The 24,351-nt window shown below is 38.3% G+C and overlaps 1 protein-coding gene across 2 annotated transcripts in view; it reads right to left on the bottom strand.

Moving 5' to 3' along the window:
• CDH8 (cadherin 8) overlaps positions 1-24,351 on the bottom strand; it is a 1,195,405-nt gene that overhangs the window by 163,278 nt on the left and 1,007,776 nt on the right. The window lies entirely within an intron of this gene.

Raw genomic sequence — 24,351 nt, 5'->3', positions numbered from 1 at the left:
CCAATCAGAGTTAATATAGGCAAGTGTCTAAATCTTAAGGCATTGTTCAACTACATTTATATTTTAATTGTTTAGTTACATCATGACTATAGTAAAAATAATAAATATTTTAGAGAAATGGGAAGATATAGAAAAGAGAAAAGGGAGTAAACATAAAATCATATAAAATAACATAGTATCAGTGCTAAAATGTTAGTATTTTTTCTGACATATTTTCAGGGTTTCATCTTCTGCTTCTCTGTGTGTCACTAGTAATTTAATATTCTTATTAAAGATTCAAAATCTTCTTAGATATTCCTGATATTTTGAAAAATCTTTATTTAGCCCTCTCCCTACCCTCATACCTCTTTTCATAGATACTGCTAATATTTTGATGTGTATATTTTCACATGTATATGCATACAAATGTGCAAATGTGCACATGAACATTTAACCACAAATGTGATCACAGTATAGTCATTGTTCTGAGACTTTCTTTTTTCACACAGTGGATATCTTTGAGATCTTGTCAATGGTTAGAGGTCCAACTCATTACTTCTTGTAGCTGTATAATTTTTCATTGAGTTAATGTACTATGAGTAACTTGGGCATTCCCATATTAACCGATATTGCTATCCTTCCCATTTCAAATAACCATCCAGATATCTTATTATGATGATACTATATTTTTCTGTGCCCTGCAGTTTTACTTAACTCTATGCCATAAGATGCCCACCCCATATTACTAAAAGCCCAAAATAGAAGTGTTTGTCACTAGTCCAGAATATCCCTCTTGAATGAATGTGTTACCTCTCTGGACCAAGTGAAGGAAAAGTCTCTGCATTAAAGACAATTTGCCCCTTACTTCTAACCTCAGGGACATCATAAATGTTCAATTCAAATTGAAGATGAGTGAATCACTTGGTCATGTCTGAAGTTGTAATCCTGTGTTTTTGGACTCATATGCTCTAATTATATCATCTGTCTGTAAAAGGTTTGCAAGGATTTCAAGTCCCTGAATCATTCAAGTATCAGCCGAGGCACAAGAGTGCCCAGGGAAATCTAATCCACCCAGTCAGTGAGCAGGCTCTGGGAAAAGCTGTGAGTTCTTATGCACTTTCTTCAACCTTGAAGCCACCTTTATATCAGAGCTTCCCATTCAGGGAGTACTCAACTGGATAACCCTGCCTATTTGGAAGTATGGATAGTAACATACTGATATCTTTCAATACAGTGATTTCTTTCAGGATTTGACCATATTGTAATATAAGTCAATAGGTCATACGTATATGGTTATAAACAAAAAACTGAAAGAAGAGAAAAACAGAAATATAGCCATCATTCTGATTTGGATCACTGTGAGGCATTGCTGAGAGGAAAATAAACATCTAGGCAAAAGACAGTAAAAACAACAATAAGAAAACCTCATTATCAGCATGACAAGATGCCAACACGGTTACTCCGCTATGGATGTATATTTTCATGACTCAGAATCTTCAGTATGGGCCCAATTCCAGTAAGAAGGATTAGAAAACAGTTTTACCCCCATGCTAGTAACATGAGTAACTTGTAGTTTGTAAAGTTTACGTACCACCAGAATTTAAGGTCATCATGAATTAAAGCCATCCACTGGACTTTGGAATTTGATGTAGAGCTTCTAATAATCAGAGAAAAGCAATATAATTCCTCAAGGGAGGCAGCAACTGTTTTCAAAGAAGTTGATGGATTAAGGTCTACACATTAATCCTCTTAGGTTACTTCAGTGGAAGAATTTTTACAGCTTCCTCAGAGTCAGAGAAGACTGGTATGTATTATTCTCATCATTTTTTTTAATATATCATGAGAGGGTAAATTAAAAAAAAAAACTGTGATGTCTCTCAGACACATGGAATTAAAATAGTATTGAAGCTCATTTGAAAATAGCATACTTGGGTCAGTGTCTGTGAGTTGTATCAGAATATGAGTGAAGCATCATGACAGCAGGCCTTGCTTTAATGGGACAAGAAGAGCTCCCTGGGTTTCCATCTATTACAGAAATGTTGATGTCCTCCACCATCAAGGTATACAGCTTCCTACTACCTATGATGCCCATCTGTTGACAAGTTAGAGTCCCCTTATAAATGCTCCCACCTATTGAAGTCAAGCAAGTTTGGTTTCTCATATTATCCTCACACTTACAAGCTTTGTGATCATGAACACATTATTAAACCCACCAGGGCTCACCTCCCCCGTTAAATGGAGATAATAATCAGCCTCTCATCAAGGGGATTCTAAGACGATGTGAGATAAATCATGCAAAGTTCTTGTCACACAGTAGTTACCCAACCGTACTGTCTCCCCTCCCCTTCTGGCTTCCCAAACAGAATTTAATGCTTATCTGGATACTGGTTCGAGTGCTGAACACTTGCCAGCTGCTCTTCCACATCCACTCTCCAGCATTCTGCACCTACTTTTGGTGTGGGAGAGTGGCCTCTATGGATGGACTTACTTGCTGGCTTTGCGTTAGACTCCACCAATGCACACCACCCCGGGAGATAGGGAGGCTGGAGCAGGGTGAGGTTCCAGACCACCCAATACCTCAGTCACATGCTTGGCCATCTATGGTTTCTATCTTGGGATAACACTAGAGCAAAACTCTAGTGTCTGTTAGCGCCTCCTTCCCTGGCTCCTTCAGGTCTAGGAATGATATTAGCACTTCTGCTGCTGGCCTTGTGGGGCTTCCCTATTCCTTAATGGGCTCTCTTAACCTGGCCATACTTTTCTCAGTACTTCCCTCATTAAACTCTCCTGAATCACCCCACTCCTGCCAGGACCCTAAAAGATATGGTTCGGATACTGGTTCTTTAGCCACGTGTCAAACATGTTTCCACCATGTCATTCTTACATCAATGTCATCGCGTATAGCTGTCTAAAGGACTGCTCCTTGAGATGGCCAGACAGGTATTTGGTTCCTTATCTGTAACATGAGAATAATACGTATACAGTGAAGTGAGTTGCTCACGATGACCCATCTGGGAAGCTGCACACCTGGGAGGTTTCACACCTTCTTCTTTTATTGTACAACATTGAGAGTAGGTTTCCTGATATTTTAAGGTTAAGTGGGGAGTGTCTCCCATGTCCTTAGGGTGTGCCACACACGAAACTGGCTTCAGTACAAACTGTAATGAACAGCTTTTGCTTTGACTGAGCCCATTGCCTTACAACTAGCAGCAACTCATTAAAAAATCCAAGACATAGTTTCTGGAACATTTTTCCTGCTACCTTGTGCCCATAAAAGCAGGATAAGAAAAACCACAAGTGCCTTTGGTCCTTCTATTTTTCTCCTTGTGTTGGGGCATATCTATAAATGTTACTTAACTTTTTAAATTCCTATACAAAAGGCAGATCATTTCACGTGCATAGATACGGCAAGATGTTAATAAACTCCTAAAACAGAAGCTTAAAAACTGCCTTAAACATTCTTTCTACTTCTTCTACCCTGAATTATTTGCTTTGGCCCACATATTCTCCCAAGTATTAGTAGCTTTAAGCTATTTCTTTTGTGGACAAGAGAAGGACTTCTATGTTTTAATAATTGTTTGGTATTAAATATCACCAAATACAGAAGAGAAAATATAGTAATAAGTGATTTTCCCTCTCTGATTTGAGAAGTCACAGCTTTTGAACCATGAAGACTAAAATGTGACTATAATCCTCAATTAAATGGCACTTTTGTCCATTTTCACCTGTGATTTTAAGAAGACAGAGAAAAGATCCTTATACCCTTTTTGCCAAAGTAAACTAATTTAAAACAACTTTTGATGGTGCTTATTTTAAATAGCTTCCCATCTCCCGAGAAATAGACTGTGTTCCTCTTTTTCAAAGTAGTGGTCAAGCAAAAGTAGTGTCCACGTCTCCCCATGTGCTTATAGTCACACATCCTCAATGCCCAGCAATGTGTTCACAAGCTTAAATATTATGTTTAAACTTCCATTACACCAAATTGGCAACAAATCAGAGTTATCAGTTTTTTGGAGAGTAGTATACAACATGCTTTCTTCAGGGGCAGTTAGTATGGTAAATAACCTCACAAAAAAGAAAACAGCATATGACTTGGAGTTGATACAATGAAAACTGTTAGAGATTTTGTCTTTGGCTTTTGTAAATTTTCAACTCAGGAAGGGGTCTAGGGCTGACTTAGTTAGACACCTTAAATAGTTGCCTTTGGAAAAATCACAGAACTTCCCTGGGACACATTTTTTTTTCCTTGAAAATAGGAGGCTCTAACATTTCCAGTAGAAGAAAAATCCACAATTGATGTTCAGAAGGATGAGTCTGTCCTGCTGAATCCTTGATCACATTAACTGCAAAGTAGACTCAGAAAAGGGAAATGTAAACTATTAAATTCTAGAAGTGTTTCCCTGGAACTCCATTTTGAAAATCTAATCTAATCAGAAAATTCAATTAATGAGACTAGTCCATTCTCTGTGAATTGAATTCAATGGAGATTTTGAACCCGGCACTGGGAGTAGGGTTGGGAAGGTATGAGATTGGAGGTGAACCCTGGCAGGAGGATTAACAGGGGAAAGAGGGAATCATCTTGCTCTGAAGCTGGCATTCACCACCCTACTGTGAATAGACCAATGTGCTTGATTCTCCTGTATTTAAAAGACATGGTTTCATCTTAACTGTATTCAATCACATGGAGATTTCCCTTGGGCGGAAGTTTAAGAATTTAAATCCTAGCCTGGCCTAAGTTCCTCCCAAGTACTAAACAGCTATTCCTTATGTCTCATCATTCAGGGAGTACTTCTTATTAGAATTCAGTCATCTCAAAAATTTAAAAGTTGAGTCTTTATTTTTTTCTTCCCATTGTCTTTGGTATTATCATTTGAGAAGCATTTTGTATCCGTCAGGAAGACTTCCTTTTATAATTTCTGTGATATCACCAGATTGAGAGGCTTCATGAGAAAGGCAAGGAGATGCTGATTAACTCCTCTGTCATTTTGAAGGCTGATTACTGTAATTCACTCTTTGTGGGTCTCCCAGATTGTGCTGTTCAAAGATTGCAGTTGATATAAAATGCTGTGCTAAACTCCTATTTGAATAAGACTTGTTGAACACATTATCCTAGTTATGAAAAAACTAGCTCTGTTATTCCCCCAAACTCTTGCCAATATAACGTGCAATTATCACCTTACGATCTCTGAAAAAGAGTCTTTCAATTATGAGGTTAAGTGGTACAAATTCATCAGGGAAAAATTCTTTTGGGGGGTAATATCCTACACCCATACTTTCTGCTACTTATGGAATTTGTACTACATGCTGCCAGTTATGAGGGGTGAAGGGTATACAACCAAAGACCCTTCAATGCATGCCCACCTTATCACTGAATAATAGCTTTGATACAATAACTTCAATAATGCCAAATCTGCACAGATACATTGCAAAGGAGAAAGTGAAACATTAGAAAACTGTTCAACCTTTATAGCATTCAGAAAAAACTGCATTTACCTTTCTTTGTGACTAATAACTTATCAATTAGATAGGTGATAGACAGGTAGATAGGTAGACAGAGAGAATGGTCTGGATTTGGAGAAACTAGATTTCTCAGATATCTCTGGTGCTTTTGCAAAATATAACATAATTAGAAAGCTAATGTGTTTAAGTATCAGGAATCAAAAGCTTGTTTAGATACTTTGACCTGGTATTTTTAAAACTAATAACATATTCCAAGGAAATGACAAATTTCTTTTCTCCTAACCCCTCAAATTTTTGCATTAAGATGTTCACTTTTTTGTATGGTATTTTTAAAAAGGCAAGTAATTTAAATATGTAACACTGGGAAATATTAAATTAGCAGTTAAGGTTGTAATGATCAAATGCATAAAATATTAAGCAGATATTATAAAAATTCATGGCCAAGATGCACATGAAAGAATGCTCAATATCATTAATTATTAGAGAAATGTAAATCAAAACTACAATGAGGTATCACCTCACACCAGTTAAAACGGGCATCATCAGAAAATCTACAAACAACAAATGCTGGAGACGGTGAGGAGAAAAGGGAACCCTCTTTCACTGTTGGTGGGAATGTAAATTGATACAGCCACTGTGGAGAACAGTATGGAGGTTCCTTAAAAAACTAAAAATAGAATTACCATATGATCCAACAATCCCACTACTGGGCACACACCCAGAGAAAACCATAATTCAAAAAGACACATGCACCCCAGTGTTCACTGCAGCACTATTTACAATAGCCAGGTAGGTCATGGAAGCAACCTAAACGCCTATCGACAGATGAACAGATAAAGAAGATGTACATATATACAATGGAATATTACTCAGCCATAAAAAGGAACGAAATTGGGTCATTTGTCGAGACGTGGATGGATCTAGAGACTGTCTTACAGAGTGAAGTCAGTCAAAAAGAGAAAAGCAAATATCGTATATTAACGCATATAAGTGGAACCTAGAAAAATGGTACAGATGAATCGGTTTGCAGAGCAGAAGTTGAGACACAGAAGTAGAGAAAAAACATATGGACACCAAGGGGGAAAGCAGGGGTGGTGATGGTGGTGGTGGTGTGATGAATTGGGCGATTGGGATTGACATGTATACACTGATGTGTATATAACTGATGACTAATAAGAAACTGCTGTATAAAAAAATAAAATAAAATTCAGAAAGAAAGAGAAAAACAAATACTGTATGCTAACGCATATATATATGGAACATATATTTAAAAAAGGTTCTGAAGAACTTAAGGGCAGGACAGGAATAAAGACGCAGATGTAGAGAATGGACTTGAGGACACGGGGAGGGGGAAGGGTAAGTTGGGACGAAGTGAGAGAGTGGCATGGACATATATACACAACCAAATGTAAAACAGATAGCTAGTGGGAAGCAGCTGCATAGCACAGGGAGATCAGCTCAGTGCTTTGTGACCACTTAGAGGGTTGGGATAGGGATGGTGGGAGGGAGACGCAAGAGGGAGGAGATATGGGGATATATGTACACGTACAGCTGATTCACTTTGTTATACAGTAGAAACTAACACACCATTGTAAAGCAATTATACTCCAATGAAGATGTTAAAAAAATATTATGTAGCAACTTAAAATGCTTGTAACATTTTAAAATTTTTATTTTAAAAATAATGTATGCCAGGCTTCCCTGGTGGCGCAGTGATTGAGAGTCCGCCTGCCGATGCAGGGGACACGGTTTTGTGCCCCGGTCCGGGAATATCCCACATGCCGCGGAGCGGCTAGGCCCGTGAGCCATGGCCGCTGAGCCTGCGCATCCGGAGCCTGTGCTCTGCAACAGGAGAGGCCACAACAGTGAGAGGCCTGCGTACCGCAAAAAAAAACAAAAACAAAATAAAAAAAATAAAAATAATGTATCCCATGATTAATCTTATATAAGTGCTTATAACAATTTGGCAAAGAATATAAATGAAGATAACTTAATGTGTTTTGTGAAGGAATTGGAGGTTCACTGCCACATTTCCTAGCACTCTGCAATAGAAAGTATAGGACTGCATCTGTTAGAAAATGGTCTGGGATTATATAGATGAAAATTTATTTCAGGAGTATTACTAACCATGTGATTTTGGGCAAGTCACTGAAATTTCCTGAAGCTCACCAATCATGTTTAAAATCTTATTAATTGCCAAATAAGAGTTTAGGTTGGTATTATTACACGAGAGGTAAAAGCCAAATGTTTTACTTTATACATCAGATATAGATACAGACACATATAGAGATATATGAAATATAATACATATTTTGGTATTTATTTTTATAAACATATACATATATATATATGTGGGCATATATACATTCACCCATATATATATATATGCTTTTGTATTTATATTTTATAAATATATAGACATATATATGTAAATAAAATTTAGATATTAATTCAGCGTTAACAATAAAGTAAACATATGTTATTTTAAATATTAGAAACAAAGATTATAGTCAGCGATGCTGCAAGAACATCTCTTACCAACTTCAAAATGGTAATGCCTCCACAGTGGTATTCATGTAACAAAAATTAATATTTTTTGCATCCAGATCTCTACATGATTTGTACCCAGATTCATCTTGACTACAACATTCTACACAGCATATGCCTTTGATTCCCCAGATTCTTACCTTTCTTCAGACTTTCCACATGCTTCTGTGCCTCCACAACTCTGTGTAGATAATGCAGCCTCGTCCACACTTGCCCTTTATCGACCTCTTAAAACTCCATCCATCCTTTCAGCTCTGATGTTTCAGAAGCCAAGGAGCCTTCCCAGGTAGAACTAATGACTTTTCTTCTTTTGGATCTTACCCATCTTTGCTAGGAACTTCCTCATGTCACTTACTTTTCTGTTTCTTCTCCATTTCACCACTTGCCCTATTATGTCAACCTATCCTGGTAGTAAATTACTGAGGACAGGAACCATGTCTCATTCATCTTTGAATACCCAGAACTGAACACAATCTCTGGCCCATAATAGGTATCATCAAATGTAGCAGGGAAGAAAATAACACAAAGGTCAAGAGAGAAGGTACGAGGGAGTGAAAAAGGAAGAAGAAAGAGAGACAGAAAAAAATGATAATTGTAGATAATTTCTCTAGCCGCTTTGGGGACTCAGCCCTGGCTTATGTAAGCACTTGATAAATATTAATAATTGTCATGTATCTGGGGACCAGAGACATTTAGATACAGTTATAAGGTAACAGAGCCGTTAAGTCGGGAAGGAGGGTGTCAAGATTCAAACCAAGTCTTGCTGCCTTCAAGGCTCAAGGGAGACTCAAGAGCTATTCTGTACCATTGCAAGAGTCACTTCTTAAGGTCATGCTGGTTTGCCAGAGGAAGGGCACAGCACTTCCTGAATGCCAGTGATGTGTGTGTGTGTTGCAGATTAAAGAAGCCAGGGGTTCTCATAGTTTCGTTAGATATTGTACTCATTTCATAATTGACATTTGAGTTATTTATTGAATGTCTCAGTATAAATTTGTGGTGCACTGTTCTAATATTTCAGATATTCTCAGGATCACTCAAAACAGTGATGCTGATGAGCTATGTATACTAGTAACACTTCAAAAATTGAATTAGTTAAGGATGAATTCATGAACAATTTCTTTTGATCTATATGCTTTATCAGCAATGCTTTGGTTTTTCTATTTTTGAAGTTCCACTGTTATTTACTTCTCTTGGAAAATGTATAGTTATGACAGCTAAATTTTCCTACAGGAATCCATAGGAAAATTCAGTTCATCTGTCAGAATTGAAAATGTATTATCACATGAATATTAGGGATTTGGAATGTGGTCCAGCACTGAGAAAGGTCTTGGACAATGTCACAGACTGTGGCTGAGCAAGGATACAAATCTGGGTCTCTAGAATCTTAAGTATGAATTATTAATGAAATAATACACTGCCCCTTGGCAAAGAAAGAACAAAAAAAAAAACTCCATATACTTAACTACAACTTTAAAGTTTTCCCACTGCGTGGATCACAGCCACGTCTATCTTCATATCCATGTAGAATAACATATGAAATAGTTGTAAGTGAAATAACAATGATACCCCATCTCTATATTTTTACATACAATGTTCATAGTGCATTTAGTGTACGGACTGTCGCTTCTGTAGCTCCTGGATTCCCCTATTAAGTAGTTTTGCAAAAGCCACCATTTATAGCATCAACACACAGGCTAGCCAATAACTGATGTTATTTAAAATGCCAATTTTCAGTTACACTGAAATCCTCGCAATTATTCCTATTCAGAATTAAGGTGAAATTTCTTTTCCCCTAAATGAAAACACTTCCAGGGACTCCTCAATCAAGTGGAATTATTTCTGTGAAGAACAGGATGACACTATTCTTTCCTTAAGCTATAATTCCAATAACTAATTATATGTATAATAAGTATGGGTGGTTTAAAAAGCAAAGCAAAGGTCGCTACAAAATTGGATGCTTTCTCTTAGCAGTTCAGGACTTGGGCAGACGAGAACGGGGGGTGGGGGGTGGGGATTGAGTAGATAAAGCACAAGCTCTGTTTTCACCGACTAAGAAATGGAGCCAAAGTTAAGAAACTATTTTCAACTCTTGGAACCTCAGTCTCCTCATCTATACAGCAGAGATAGTAACATCCACCTGAGGTTACATGAAACAGCACCTAGCACTTGTTCACAGAGCCTAACAGATACTCAAAACTGATACTATCCCCAAATGTTAAAGTGGCCCTGATTCCTCTAATGCCTCAGAGGAATTGTCTGACCCCAGATCTCAATCAGACCCAGCACGTCATATTGCTTTTAGCCTGCTGACATGGACAAGTGCAACATGGTGTTTTAAGAGCCCAGGATTTGATATGGGACATCAGGGTTGATTTCTGACCCTTCCGATTCCAAGTGTCATAAATAACCTGGGTAACTTTTTAACATCTTTGAGCCCCTGTTTTTTTCCTCCGTTACAAAGAGATAGTACTTACCCATAGGCTTTTGTGTTCATAAAATGATTATTAAGGAAGATAATGCATCTAAAATATTTAGCCAATAATATAATAGTAACTAGCTGATCACTAGTACTGCTACTATAACTACCACTAATTCTACATTATTGCTGGGTGACTGTAAAGATCAATCACAGTAAAAATAATAAGACTCCATATCTTACTGAGCCTCCTTTGTGCCAGGCCCTACGCAGGTACGAAGTCTATGTGCATACAAGGTGCCTAGCACAATGGCTGGCAAAGAGTAGATATTTACCTGGACAGGTATTGAAATTATTATCACCATCACCTCATCGTTATTTTTTACAACCACCCAGTCAGGTACCTATTGCAGTTCCTGCTAAAAGATGAAGACTCATGAACTTTTGTGGCCTTATTAAATTATTTATATTCCATGAGCTTTAACACGGTTGAGACAGTAATAGACCTGATATTCCTCTCTGTATTTCCTGTTACACCGACTGCTCTCCTCTACACTTTGGAGGGTCTAGATGATCAGCAATCACTGACTTCAGAGTGCTCTGCGTGTAAGTTTGCCTGTTAGCTTCAAATAATCGTCATTGCTCTTCCTCTTTTAGTAATCGCTAACCCAGAGGTGCTAGACCAACTCACGGACCTCCCTCAGGGAGCTTCCAGTGACTCACTGACCCTGATTTGAAGTATCTATAAAATGCAGAAAGTAAGACAGGCATTGGCGAAGACTGCCATTGTTAATAAAATTTTCCAAATTAACTAAATCCTCAACCGCAAATTTTTAGAGAAATGTTTGGCTAATAAATTCTGCTTTTGCCCCATGAGTCACTACATGTTTAGCAACAGATGATCACTGTATGATTTCTACATGTGAATGAATAAGGTTACCATTCATAAAATCATAACACAAGGCTTCAGAGACATGAGGTATCAATTTGCTTCCATCGCTTTAACACGGGGCAGAGGGGCACGCCTACTTCCAGGAGAGGGCTTTGGCCAGGAAGGGGACGGTCTTCCTATAATTATTATAGCTGCTACCATGAGCACCAAACATGTGCTGAGAACTTGTCCCAACTGCCCTCAAAGTAACAATCAGGAATCCGACTGGGCTCGAAAGAAATATTCTAGGGTTTCCTACCACTGTCATGCTTCTACTGCGTTTTGTTTATTAGTCAAAGACCTTTATAAACTATTGACATGTACAAAAGTAAAACATGTTCAAGTACTGAGAGGAGTCACGTAATAAAATCACTTGACACTCTGCCAACTTGATTCGTTTAGAATAATTTAAGGGCTATCGATCTCACAACTAACTAATCCTGGAAAATCTCCTCACCACTCCTTTTGTGCCTTTCAATCCAATACCCTCCTTGACCCCTTTGTTACATTCCCAAAGTTCTGTTTTTGAAATCTTCCTACATTCTTCTTTGGGGCTGCAGCCTTGCCTTCTTCCCAGCAGAGTGACTTCCCTCCGTTCCTTCACATTATCTCTCAAAATAGAATTCTCCTCCTCCTCCCCTCATGCCTCTTCTCCAACAATGGTGCTATGTGATTCCCTCTTCATCAGATCCATGTCAGTGCAAGAAGCACCGTTAGCTTCCTTCCCCTGGCACCGTAACCGTCCCTCTTTTTCACTCTTGCTTATTATCATAGGTTTTAGTTTATTTATTCTTTTTTTTTTTTTTTTTTTTTTTTTTTTTTTTTTTGCGGTACTCGGGCCTCTCACTGCTGTGGCCTCTCCCGCTGCGGAGCACAGGCTCCGGACGCGCAGGCTCAGCGGCCACGGCTCACGGGCCCAGCCGCTCCGCGGCGTGTGGGATCTTCCCGGACCGGGGCACGAACCCGTGTCCCCTGCATCGGCAGGCGGACTCTCAACCACTGTGCCACCAGGGAAGCCCTATTTATTCTTTTTCATTTTTAAGGTTTTTTTCTCGCACCAAAATTATTTCTACTGTGCCAGTCAACGTCTTTCAGCTCCCATCGTGGACCTAATAGGGCAGGTGGCACAGAATGCCCTGGGCTCTATTTTGTACAGAATAAGGGGAAGAAGCAGTATGGCTAAATAACCGACAAGGAATCAATCTGTGGTTCCCCAAATGTTTGTCAATGACTATTCTGTATAGAACACTGTTTCACGTACTCAGGATACGGCGGAGAAGACAGACTAGGAGGCTAACTTCACATTCCTTATACGCTAAGTGTAAAAGCAGGGGGAGGATTGCAACGTGCAGAGCTACACAAAACCGGGTAAACCAGGCTTACAACTCCCTGGCTTTCTGGGCTCCAGCTATTTCCTTTGTAAAGCGGAGAGAGTGATACTTACCTTGCAGGAAAAAAAAAATGAGACCGACGTATGTCACCTGCAGGAGCTATTCGTTATCGGTGGTTCTCATATACATAGGACACATTTAACTATAATTAGCCCTGGACACTTGTGAATATTGAAATCCAGGTATGATTATACCCCACAACAGAGAGGCAAACACAGGTGAATGGATCTCTGTGTCCCTCCAGGACAGAGATAATTAGATGTGTATAAACAAGAAGCCTTCTGACCTTCCTGGGAGGCAAGCCCGAGGCAAAACCAGTCAGAATGGGATGTGAGGCAGGTGTTCCAGTTAACAGAGAGTTACCATACAGAGGGTTAGTGAGGGCAGATTTTTATGGAGCTATTGTTCCCTTCGTGACAGTTGTCAAAATACATCAGAGCTCTGTTTCTTCAAATACATTAAGTGGCTTATGATTTTGATGCTCTATATTAAAATTAGAAACCCTAACAAATAGGTAGCTCTTCCTTTTTCTTCGCTGATTTTTAAAAACTTACATGACCCCCCCTTCTCTTTCTCTTCCTCATTCTTATCAATCTCTTCTCATGCCCCATTCGATACTCCTTTCCCTGCTGTATGTATTCTTCTTTTTAATGTCTTTGTTCCAATAAATCTAAGTGAAGATACATTTTATGGGAATACATGTTTGGTGTGTGAATGCATGAATGAATGAATATTGAAGCTCGATCATCTCTAAAAGTCTGCTTCCTTCAATGCAATTCAATAGTCACTCACTAATTACCCCCTATTTGCCAAGCATTAGGCATGGTGCAGGGGTCTGTACATGATCTCTTTAGTAGAGGTACCCACGGTAGGCAAAAGACTGGCTCCTTCAAACTCTTAGTTGCTCATGGTAATTACAGAACCTGAGGTTTATGTGTTCATTTGTTGTTGACCTTCTCGCAATACAAAGAATGCAAGGCACTAATTCTGAGAAACCTGCAGTCTCTCCTTGCACATGTCATTGTATGCAGTGTAATGAGAAATGAAATACTCTAGGAGTAACCTCTGTGCGTGAACATGAGTGCAATATACTTAAGAGAAATCATGTGATACAGAGAAAACATTTTTGGATGAGGACAAAGGAATACATTTGTCTTTAAATCTGACATTTATGTTTTGGGTGACTTTGAATACGTCACCTACCCTCTCTCATCATGATTTCTCTGTATTAAATTAAGACCACGGGCACTTTGTTTCTAAGATGAGCAAGGGATTAAATCAAAGAAATGTGGGTGAGGTTGCCTGGAAGACATACTTTTCCTACTCTTTCAAAGTACAACATAATAAGTGACTTTTACTCAAGGTCACACTGCTAGTAAATGATGATGGAATCCAGAATTTTCTAACTCTAGTTCCAATATTTCTCACCATAAGTACTAATGTGCCTAAGTAATAGCATGTTTTTTCATCCATCCTTGTTAAAAATGTACCTTTCCTGAAAACCTATGGAACACATCAAATATACTGTGTCCTAGACAGAGGCATATTGTACTGATGATCACTAAGATCTGTAATGTTTCCTTTGTCTTTTTCTAGCAGTTGTTGCCAAATAATGGCCCCAAAGGGCTCCAAAGATATGGGGATGCTTTTGCTTTTTCCTGAACTTATCAGGCATTCTTTCAATAACTATTTGCCCAATCAATTTCAAAGTGTAAAAATCCTTTTTTGTTGTTTTATATATTTAGAGGCAAATAAAATTCCATAAGCCTCACTACCTTCATGTATGCAAATAATCTATTATTATGAGTGAATTCTAGGCATCCATTTCTGGTGTGAGTGAACTTAATATCCAAAGAAGCCTCATGTGAGGGCATCGGGAGGGTGATAAATAAAATCAGTCTTTCTTTCTTCCTTATCGTCTTTCACATTTATGCTGACTCTGTCAAAACACTCCAAATAACTCTAATTTCTTAGCCCACCACCAGCAGGGCAAGAGAAAAGAAACCATGACACCATCATCCACCCTCTTTAATTCCTCATCTTTGCAAAAGTTTGGATAACGCTATTCAAATCAGTGGCCGTGGAGAGAGCACCTCCAACGAAACAGGCACCGTACTAAGAGCTGGAGATATAAAGATTGATGAGGTACACACACAGTTCTCTGGTCTGGAGTAGTTCACAATCCAAAAGATGAGGCAGGAGTGATCAGCTGCCTGCTAAAATACAAATTCACCCCCTCCAATTTTGAACTTTGCTATCATTTTATGCACTACTCAGTCATAACACTTATCACACCGAATTTGTTTTCTGTATGTGCTTTTGTTCTTACTGCAGCATCTAACTGGCCTGCCCCTCTCTGTCAAATTTACTAAGCCTTTAAGCATCCTCTTTTCTATAAAAAGATTCCTGCTCTGATCTTTTTCACTCAAAAAATATATGACTATACATTAGTCCCCTCTACACTTTGATAAATACCGTAAGACCAGATAGAAGTGATTTCCATGATTCCTTCATGTAAAAGGACAGTCACACATTCAGAATCTCAGCACCCACTGTATCCCAGGTGCACACCGTCATGTGACCATGAGCAAGTCACCTTATCTCTCTGATGCTCTCTTCATTTGTAAAAACAGCATTGTGATGTCCCTACTCAAATGTCAAATTATTAGTGAGCCTTCCCTGACCAGCCTTTACGAAATGATAACCCCTCTGGGCTGGTACTCTTTTTCCTTATTCAGCTATCAAAGTCTCTGCCTACATGCATTCCAGAGGGAGCAGACAGACAGTAAACAGGTGGGCTTTCCTAGTTTACTGATGTTTACCGAGCCCCTAGAACAGCACCTGACACATAGTTGTCTCTCAACGCATTTTAATATTTTTCAATGACTCAGGGCATGAATGACTAATTTTCCTCCCTGTGAGCTTGTGAGGAATCCCACATAAAAGTAAACACAGACAAGTAAATGACTATCACAGATCTCTTCCAAAGATGTGTGGAGGTCTAATTAGAGCTGGCTTTCCCCACTTCTTCACCTCTGTAGTGAAAAATTCTAGCCGCAGAATGCTCAGGAGCCAGAGCAGGATGGGTCTACTTAACAGGGAGCCGCGTGGTGTAATTAATTTATCCCAGTGAAGCATTCAGAATACCTTAGCATCAAATTACTGTTGTGCTTATTCTCACTCATACATAAATATTGCACATGTAAAAATTCAGCACCTTGACGTCCACTGAAATAGTTGCATGGAAAAATGAGACAAATTGACTCAGGGACAGGCGTTGGCATTCAGCACGGGGAAAGACAGTCTTCTGTCAATGGGGTAACCATGAGCAGTGGAGCAGATATACAGAAACCAGGGCCTACGACAGGTGGGGTGAGGGCTCTGAAAACTCCACGCCCCCCTCGGTTCCTCAGAGATCTGAACACGTGGGTGGATGAGGTTTTTGGTGTGTATTAAATGTGAACAAACCTCAATTTTCCACCCAAATTCATTTTCAAGCCAATGACCTGTTAACAACAATATTCATGTAAGGGGGCGGTATTTGGGTTAATGTTCTTCAGTGGGAATTATAACTTTGGCAGGTAAGGGAACTCAAGTAGTTGAGTGGAAATTAGGTGTGGACACTCTAAATAAGTTATCTCAATCTTAACCTTGCAAGAGCTCTAAAAGTAGCTATGATCATGCATCCTTAAGATATAAAGAGTAGGGTCTTAGGGACAGGAAATATTTTAATGATGGTCATCAACTCGGGAATGTCGGTGACGGAAGTTGAACCGAACTCTTATTCCAAAGTTCCCATTCATGACTTCCCACACTATATTGTCTCCTCTGAAATTCCAAGCCACATAGGCATCATTGGAATCTTTCTTTCTCTCAGAAACACAGTGACCATTCAGAAGCTCAGCTTTGTTATAAGTGTTTACATGTAACACAGAGCTTTTGTTTGTCTTTTTTGCTTTCTTTCAGCGTATTTTTTAGTTGCTTTAGATGACAGTCTTCAATAACTATTTTCCAGAGTGTCGGAGGCACGTTACTTTAGAGTTCATATGAAATGTAAATAAGACAAACGCTGTTTTTAAATGTGTTTTTCCTCATATCTATTTTCAGCTGTGATAGAAAGTGATGTCATTTCAGAATAGATTCCATTATGACAATTCTAATATTTTACAACTGCAATTTGGGAGACCTGGTGGATAGAAAATGGAACACGGTGGGAAGGTGGGGTGATTTCCTTCCAGCTATTGTAGAACAGCTACAGATACACAGAGTGAGAAAAAGTACCACACTTACAAACATTCTCTCGATACCCAATTATTAACAATTCTTGTTCAAACAGTTGCCTCACAAGGGAAAGATTTTTTAAATACAATTTTATGAAGTTAGCAGAACATGAGCGTTAAAAATGTTACTTTGATATCAAGTTATCTAAACTCAAGTGACCTGACTCAAGTCATAGAAAGAACAAAGTTAATCCTATGAGAACGAGAACGTTACGGGGCTACTTCTTTCCCTGACCTGGTTTTGCAAGAGGACTGAGGACCAGTGAGGTTTGTTGCCAGTTCTTTCAAATCACTAAATGTTTTAGCTTTATTATCCAAGGCCTAGTACATTTCTGTTGTTACTATTTGTGTCTGGGATTGCTAATTTATACTCTGCTGAGAATGACAGCAAGGGAATCAAATCTGCATTTTGTTTCATCGTGTAAACATAGTCATTATTTTCATGTATAGCTCATGAATGTGTTTGTTATTAAATAGCACAATTAGGTGATCTCAATTACTGTCTTTAAGAGAACCACAGGTGTCAGAGTGCAAAGGTAGCTTTTAAGATAGATAATACCACAGCAACATTATTAAAGTTAATGGGATGGAAAGGAAAGTTCCAATAGTACTATGTCACACACAATAAAATTTTACCGCATATGGAAACTACTTTTAAAGAAACTCTCCAGATTAAAAACAAAAAAAATCTATCTAATTATGGCTATGCTTGCATTTACCAACCAGTTCAATCCCGTTAAACTTATGAACACTAAAATCGCTAATTTACTTTTCCATATTTCTGCTCCTCACGGTCATCTAAAACAGCCTGGCTTGGGGCTTCCCTAGTGGTGAAGTGGTTAAGAATCCACCTGCCAATGCAGGAGACACGGGTTCGAGCCCTGGTCCGTGAAGACCTCACATACCGTGGAGCAACTAAGCCCGTGCGCCACAACTACTGAGCCTGCGTGCCAGAGTGTGTGCTCCGCAACAAGAGAAGGCACCGCAATGAGTAGCCTGTACACCACAAGAGTAGCCCCCACTCACCACAACTAGAGAAAGCCCACACGCAGCAACGAAGACCCAACACAGCCAAAAATAAATAAACCATTTCACTTTTTTTTTCTTTACTGTATTTATAGACCCACATGCTTAGCCCCTGCCTAGGAAAACACAAAACTTGTGTCTTTTTCAATTACTCTACGCATAGTACCAGGCACATAAGAGTTTGGAAACGATATTTAGTCTATATATATATCGATTAAACCTGTATGGGTAGAAATAACCATTTATTTCCACATTATAGCCATAAAATCTTCTAACTAAGGGAATAAATATAAGCCTAGAGACCAGTACTTACACTCAAATTTTTTTCTAAATCAGGGTTTCACCCCAAGTGGAACGTCCCTCCAGTTTTTGAAAAACGAAGAAATGATTCTCTTGAGACTGATTATTCTTTGCAAGTAGCTCTATTTTAGACTCCCTTACCCAATATTCCTGAATCATCCATATTTATATGAACCAATTATTCTAATTATTCAAGAACGTTGTTTATTTTTTCCTCTTTAATTTCATGAAATTCAATCCAATCCTTCAAATAAAAACAACCCATAATAATAATAATAATAAATCAACTATCTCATTCCCTTACATCTTTTCTTCATGGCACTTTGGACAATAAACAATATACAACTGATGTATTTTAACATAATTATTAATGTCGAAATCTCTCTAGTTGTTCTGTAAGCTCCAGGAAATCAGGGCCATGTTTACCCCATTCATCATTTTGTCCCTGAGAGTGGAGGTGATCAATAAATATCTATTTACTGAATTGAAAATAAACATTAATATAAAAGAGGGCATTAAAATGTTTATAGAGTCTCTCTCTTCTTTTTCTTCTTTTTAGTTTCTGGACTCATTGACTTTTCACTGTTGTTGGGTTTTTTTTCCCCCAGTCCTCTCTATTAGGACATAAAAAGCCTAATGCAGCAGAGCTTGCAATCAGACAGATGTGGTCAGGAAACCAGCTATGACTTTTACTACCTGGACAGCCTCCAGAAATTAATTTGCCTAGAGTTTTATTTCCTTTATGTAAAATGAGGATCATAGCATCCACTTCACATGGTCACTATGAAAATTATAGGAAATGGCACATAGTAGATGAGCAATAAATAGTACCTTCCTTCCCTTTGATTTTATAAACAGAATATAATACACAGTGTTACGTGCCACTGCCAAGAGAGGTCACTGCTTCTGGAAAGGGAGACATAAATGGACACAATAGTGTTATGGACTAGTCTTATGTAGCATCTATGAGCACATCCTTGTGTCCTTGGTCTGTCATAAGCAATGTCACACCGAATGGTTCCAAATAATCAAATGGTCAGATGCTAATATATATTAAATATGAGAATATAAATATATACTCTAAGCTTCTAGAAGCACCCATTTTTCAAATCCAAAATTCTCTGGGATCTGAAATTGACAACATCTAAGTCTTTCTGAGGAAGCCCATTTTCTAGCCACGCTCATCCTTGATTTAATTGTCCATGTTTATTGGTTAATTTATAACATGTTTCTTGTACAACTATCACAAGGAACGCACAGTGCTAGGCACATAGGTGCAGAGTGAGAACTAGACAGGATTCCCTGTAATTACGGTTGAAATTTTTGTTTTTTGGTAGTCTTTCTTATAAAGAAAAATTGTGGTCCTTCATGCTTAAGTCCAGAGGAAATTATCTCACAGGAATGTTTCTAGAATTTGACTTATAAGGAAACAGATGAAATATTTATATACTCCTTCTAATGCAGCCTCTCAGTGGATTCCTATCTGTGCACTAGACCTATCTCAGTTGCTTTAAGAAGAGTGGTGTCCAGTATGAATTAACCCCCTTCTCTGAGCTTCCAAAATCATATATATATAAAACCATAGATAACATTTTATGATATTTAATACACTATTTTCCAAACTAGAACAGTTGAATGTTAGATAATCCTTCTTTGGGGAGCTATATCTAAAGTCACATTTGCTAGAGTATTTTAAAGCAATTACTGTGCATCAGTAACGTGTTCAAAATAGTCTTACGTGCTGGGGACGCAGAGTTAGGCCAAAAGGATGGAGTGCGGTGGGGATGGAACTATACAAATAACCTGCTATCCTTAAACAAAAACACCAAAGGGGTGTTCATATGTGTGTGTGCATTTTTGAATACATAAGGTTAATCTTTGATATCCTTACATAAACCATGCTTTGCTATAAAATCAATGAAAACACATCTTGTCTTTCTTCCCTAAGCCATTTTGAAATTCAAAGCTATATTTCAAAGGAAGAAAGAGTACCACCACAGAAATAGAAACTACAATTTATTTCTGCAGGGACATGATTCATAGTAAGCTGGGGGAAAAAAAAAAATCCTGATCCTAGCTGGTCTACGCAGGCTGGATGGGTGTCATGGGGGAGTATTTGCTTCTGCTTCCACATAAACCCATCCCAAAGCACCCCAGTGTGACAGCAGCTGTAACATGTTGAGGACTCTGTGTAGTTCAGGCTTTCTCTTCACCATGCACCTCCAAAGACTTTGGTTTCTCTGAAAATACATCACTTTGATTCTACCTATGGTCAGCACTGGACAGCTCCCTCTGAGTTTAAAAAATGTTCAAAGGTGTAAGTAACATGACAGTCACACTTCTTTCAGCTTACCCAAGTACGTATAATTGTTCTGGGTTTGGGGGGGAAGACTGGGGAGGGAGATTATTTTTAGTAATCATCAAACAGTTTTGTGACCACAACACTTAACCCACTTTACCTCCCTCAAGAGACTCCAGGCAGGGAAATAAATGATTGTTAAGTCAGTGTGTGCAAGCAGCAGGCTGATATACTCACTGGGATATGAAAAATTAATCATCAGCAAGACTACGGAGGGATAGCATTTGTTGAGAATACTATCTCTAAATACTGCGCAGATTAGAACATTAATCCATTAGGTATTTAAAATGACATTTTGTCATCATCATATCATCATTTAGTTGGAACTAAAACAACACAGTGAGGTTTAAATATAGGTAGACGTGGCATTACACACATTAGATTCTCATTACTCACTCATTAATTCATTCATACATTTTTTCCAACAAATATTGATTTTGAACTATATGTACCAAATACTTGTCACCTGCCTGACTTTGGCCATATTATTAAACCTCTTCATAATCCTCATCTTTAATAAGACATTTAAAAATAGCTACTTCATATGGGGTAGGGATTTTACAAGAGTGCAAAGACTTAGTTTGTTTGTTGCTGCCTACAATTTTATTGAGCATCCATTTGTGGTTCTTCTACCTGAAATGTAAGGCATATGATAAAGGAACTGTCTTTCTCTATACAGTCTTTTGGCCTTAAACAAGCATAAACTCACAAATTGATACTTCCTCCCATCTTTAGTTGCTCTGAACACGTATCTGTGTGTTTCTGTGTGTGTGTGTATGTGTGTGTGTGTGTGTGTGTGTGTGTATGTTTATGTTTGAAAGGGATGTCTCTAGGCTTGTATTTTTTCCTCGAAAATTATTTTCTGTATAAAGAGAATATAAATTGGATGAAGAGTGCATTAGGAGGATGTCTCCACAGGTGAGAAAAGCACCCTTTGGTTCCCTTCCCAATCTTTCTGTCTATTGGCTTCATGCCTGAGGTTCTTCAGGGAGAACCCCTGTTCTTTCAGGAGGCTTAGAAGAGGTTCCACATGTTACAGAAGAAGCTGTACCTGCTCCTTCCCCACCGTTGACCACCCACTTCATTGGAGAACTTGATCTGGGGTGTTCTGTAATTTTCAAAGTGAGTCAGCTGTGAGATGGGTGCTTTTATCCAGCACTTAGAAAGGGGTTCTTTATCTTCTATGATGAAACTGACCCAGAAAATTGGTTAAGCCAGCTTCCTCCCTCTCCACGTCACTCTTTCCTTTCAGTCAAACTTTCCACTCCGAATCCAGAGGTTTTAATGGAAACAGATGCCTTGTATTAAAGAATGCCGAAGTACCTTTCTCTCTACCATTAATGCAAAAGCTTTGGGTTGTTCTAAGAGGAAATGTCCAATCAAAAACATCACATTTTGTTTGATTCAATAAAAATTAAAGTATAAAAATAATATTCAATAAAGATACAGACCTACTAGAGAATGGACTTGAGGATATGGGGAAGGGGAAAGGTAAGCTGGGACAAGGTGAGACAGTGGCATGGACATTATACACTACCAAATGTAAAATAGATAGCTAGTGGGAAGCAGCTGCATAGCACAGGGAGATCAGCTTGGGGCTTTGTGACCACCTAGAGGGGTGGGATAGGGAGGGTGGGAGGGAGGGAGACGCAAGAGGGAAGAGATATGGGGACATATGTATATGTATAACTGATTCACTTCGTTATAAAGCAGAAATTAACACACCATTGTAAAGCAATTATACTCCAATAAAGATGTTAAAAAATTAAAAAAGCAAAGAAAAGCTGTATTCACCAGCCACTATGACTTTGACAGATTTTCAATACTTAAAGAAAAATTAATAATAATAATATTCAAGGTAGTCTAAATTTGTCAAGATCAAAAGCAAAGTATGGAGTATATGCTTTTTTCCCCTCCAATTTCATGAATGATTGGAAACAGCATTATAATCAGTATTTTTAAAAACTGGATACTTAGTCCCAAGAGGAGATGGTACTCGGCCAAAGTCATGCAGAAAATTAAAAGAAGTTTGGATTCCTAAATTACAGCCTCAATTTATTTTATATAGAAATGTCTCTTAAAGTAAAAATCTTCTGATACCATTGAGGAAGTGAAAGCTACTGAATTTCTCAATATCACCTCCTTATCCAATTTTTCCCCTGACCACATATCCCTTTGATTTCCTTTGCTAAAAGGCCTTATTTAACCATTCCCCCTACCCCAGACCAATCACCTATTAAAGGATGCAGTTTTTCAGGACACAACCTTTGGTATCACTACCTTTTAAAAGGCTTCTTTTAATCTCCTCTTTCCATACTAGTTGGTTTAGCTGGCACTCCTCTCCGTCCCTATGTCATGAATTCTGGCATGTGTCCTATGTTATCACACCATTTTGAGTGCCCATATACATCTCTTTTAGGATTTATCATACATGACATTGCACCCTCAATGCCTGGCACATGATTTATCAGAGTGTAGACTAAATATGAGTTGACGTGAATTACAAAGACATTCTCACTCATCAGTGCATATCCTGGCATTGTTGGGCAGCCTGAGTTTATCTGAATATTTCTTCTCAAAGGTCTGTACAAGAAAATCCTTTGGCCAGACCCCTTGGCAGTGGAAATGATAATCTATGTAATCCTGATTAAAAAAGAGACCTTGTATGCTTGCAATTTATCACTTTGGCTCAGAAGGTAAAACAATGACTCAATTCCAAAGGCATTCCATGAAGACTCTATGTATTATCTTGATTTTTAGGAAAGACAACCATTCATTACCTGGATTTTTTTTCCCCAAGGAGTATTTTTTTCCTTAGCTCATGTTTACAGGTTCCACTGAGACAAATGTTATTTGTATCCAATGAAGAAAGATGGTCTGAGTTTCAAAAAAAGGTCAATGAATTAAGTTAGTTTATTTTTACACTGGTCATTTTTCATACCCTTGATTGCCTGGAGGAAAGTTTAGACTGTGCTGCAACTTCACCCTGATTTCTTTAGATAATTAAGCATTTATTATTCACTTGCCTTGCATTTTATTTAGATTTTCCATCTTCAATCATTTAGGATGGACTGCAACTGTTTTCTCACTGCTGTCCTCAAATTAGTAGCTTTTAAAATAAATGTCACATTTCTCCCTGTCTGTGCCCAAAATGGTACAAGCAAACATATGGTATTGGGGGTAGCAGGGAGAGGGAAACAAAAAAAGAGAAAACATTTATAGAATACAAATAAGCTATTTTCAGCCTTCTGAAGCTATTCACAAAAATGACAATTCATTTTATAATACTACCGCCTCACATCTTATCTGACACCAAACTGCCTCATATGTCTATGTATAAAGGAGACCTGGGCCTGCTTCCAAGTTCTATAGGTCCGTTTGTAAACCAATGACAGCCCAGGCACAAGCTACAATGAGTGGAAGTCAAGTTGTGGTACAGGAGAATGCTGAAAACCTGGATCTTGCAATCAGAGAGACTCACTTTGAATCTTGCTCAAACACTTTGTGTAATAAATGTATCAATTCTGATCCTCTGTTCTCTCATCAGTAACACAGAGATGACAATAGTACCTATCTCAAAATATTGTGTGGAATAAATTAAATTAAATTTGATAATGCATGCAAACCCAATTAGCACACTGCTGAGAACATAATACGTGTTC

The sequence above is a fragment of the Stenella coeruleoalba genome (genome assembly GCF_951394435.1).
Source record: "Stenella coeruleoalba genome assembly, chromosome: 20".
Classification (NCBI taxonomy): Eukaryota; Metazoa; Chordata; class Mammalia; order Artiodactyla; family Delphinidae; genus Stenella; species Stenella coeruleoalba.
Note: the sequence above shows the minus strand (reverse complement) of the source record. Positions and strands in the feature narration are given on the sequence as shown.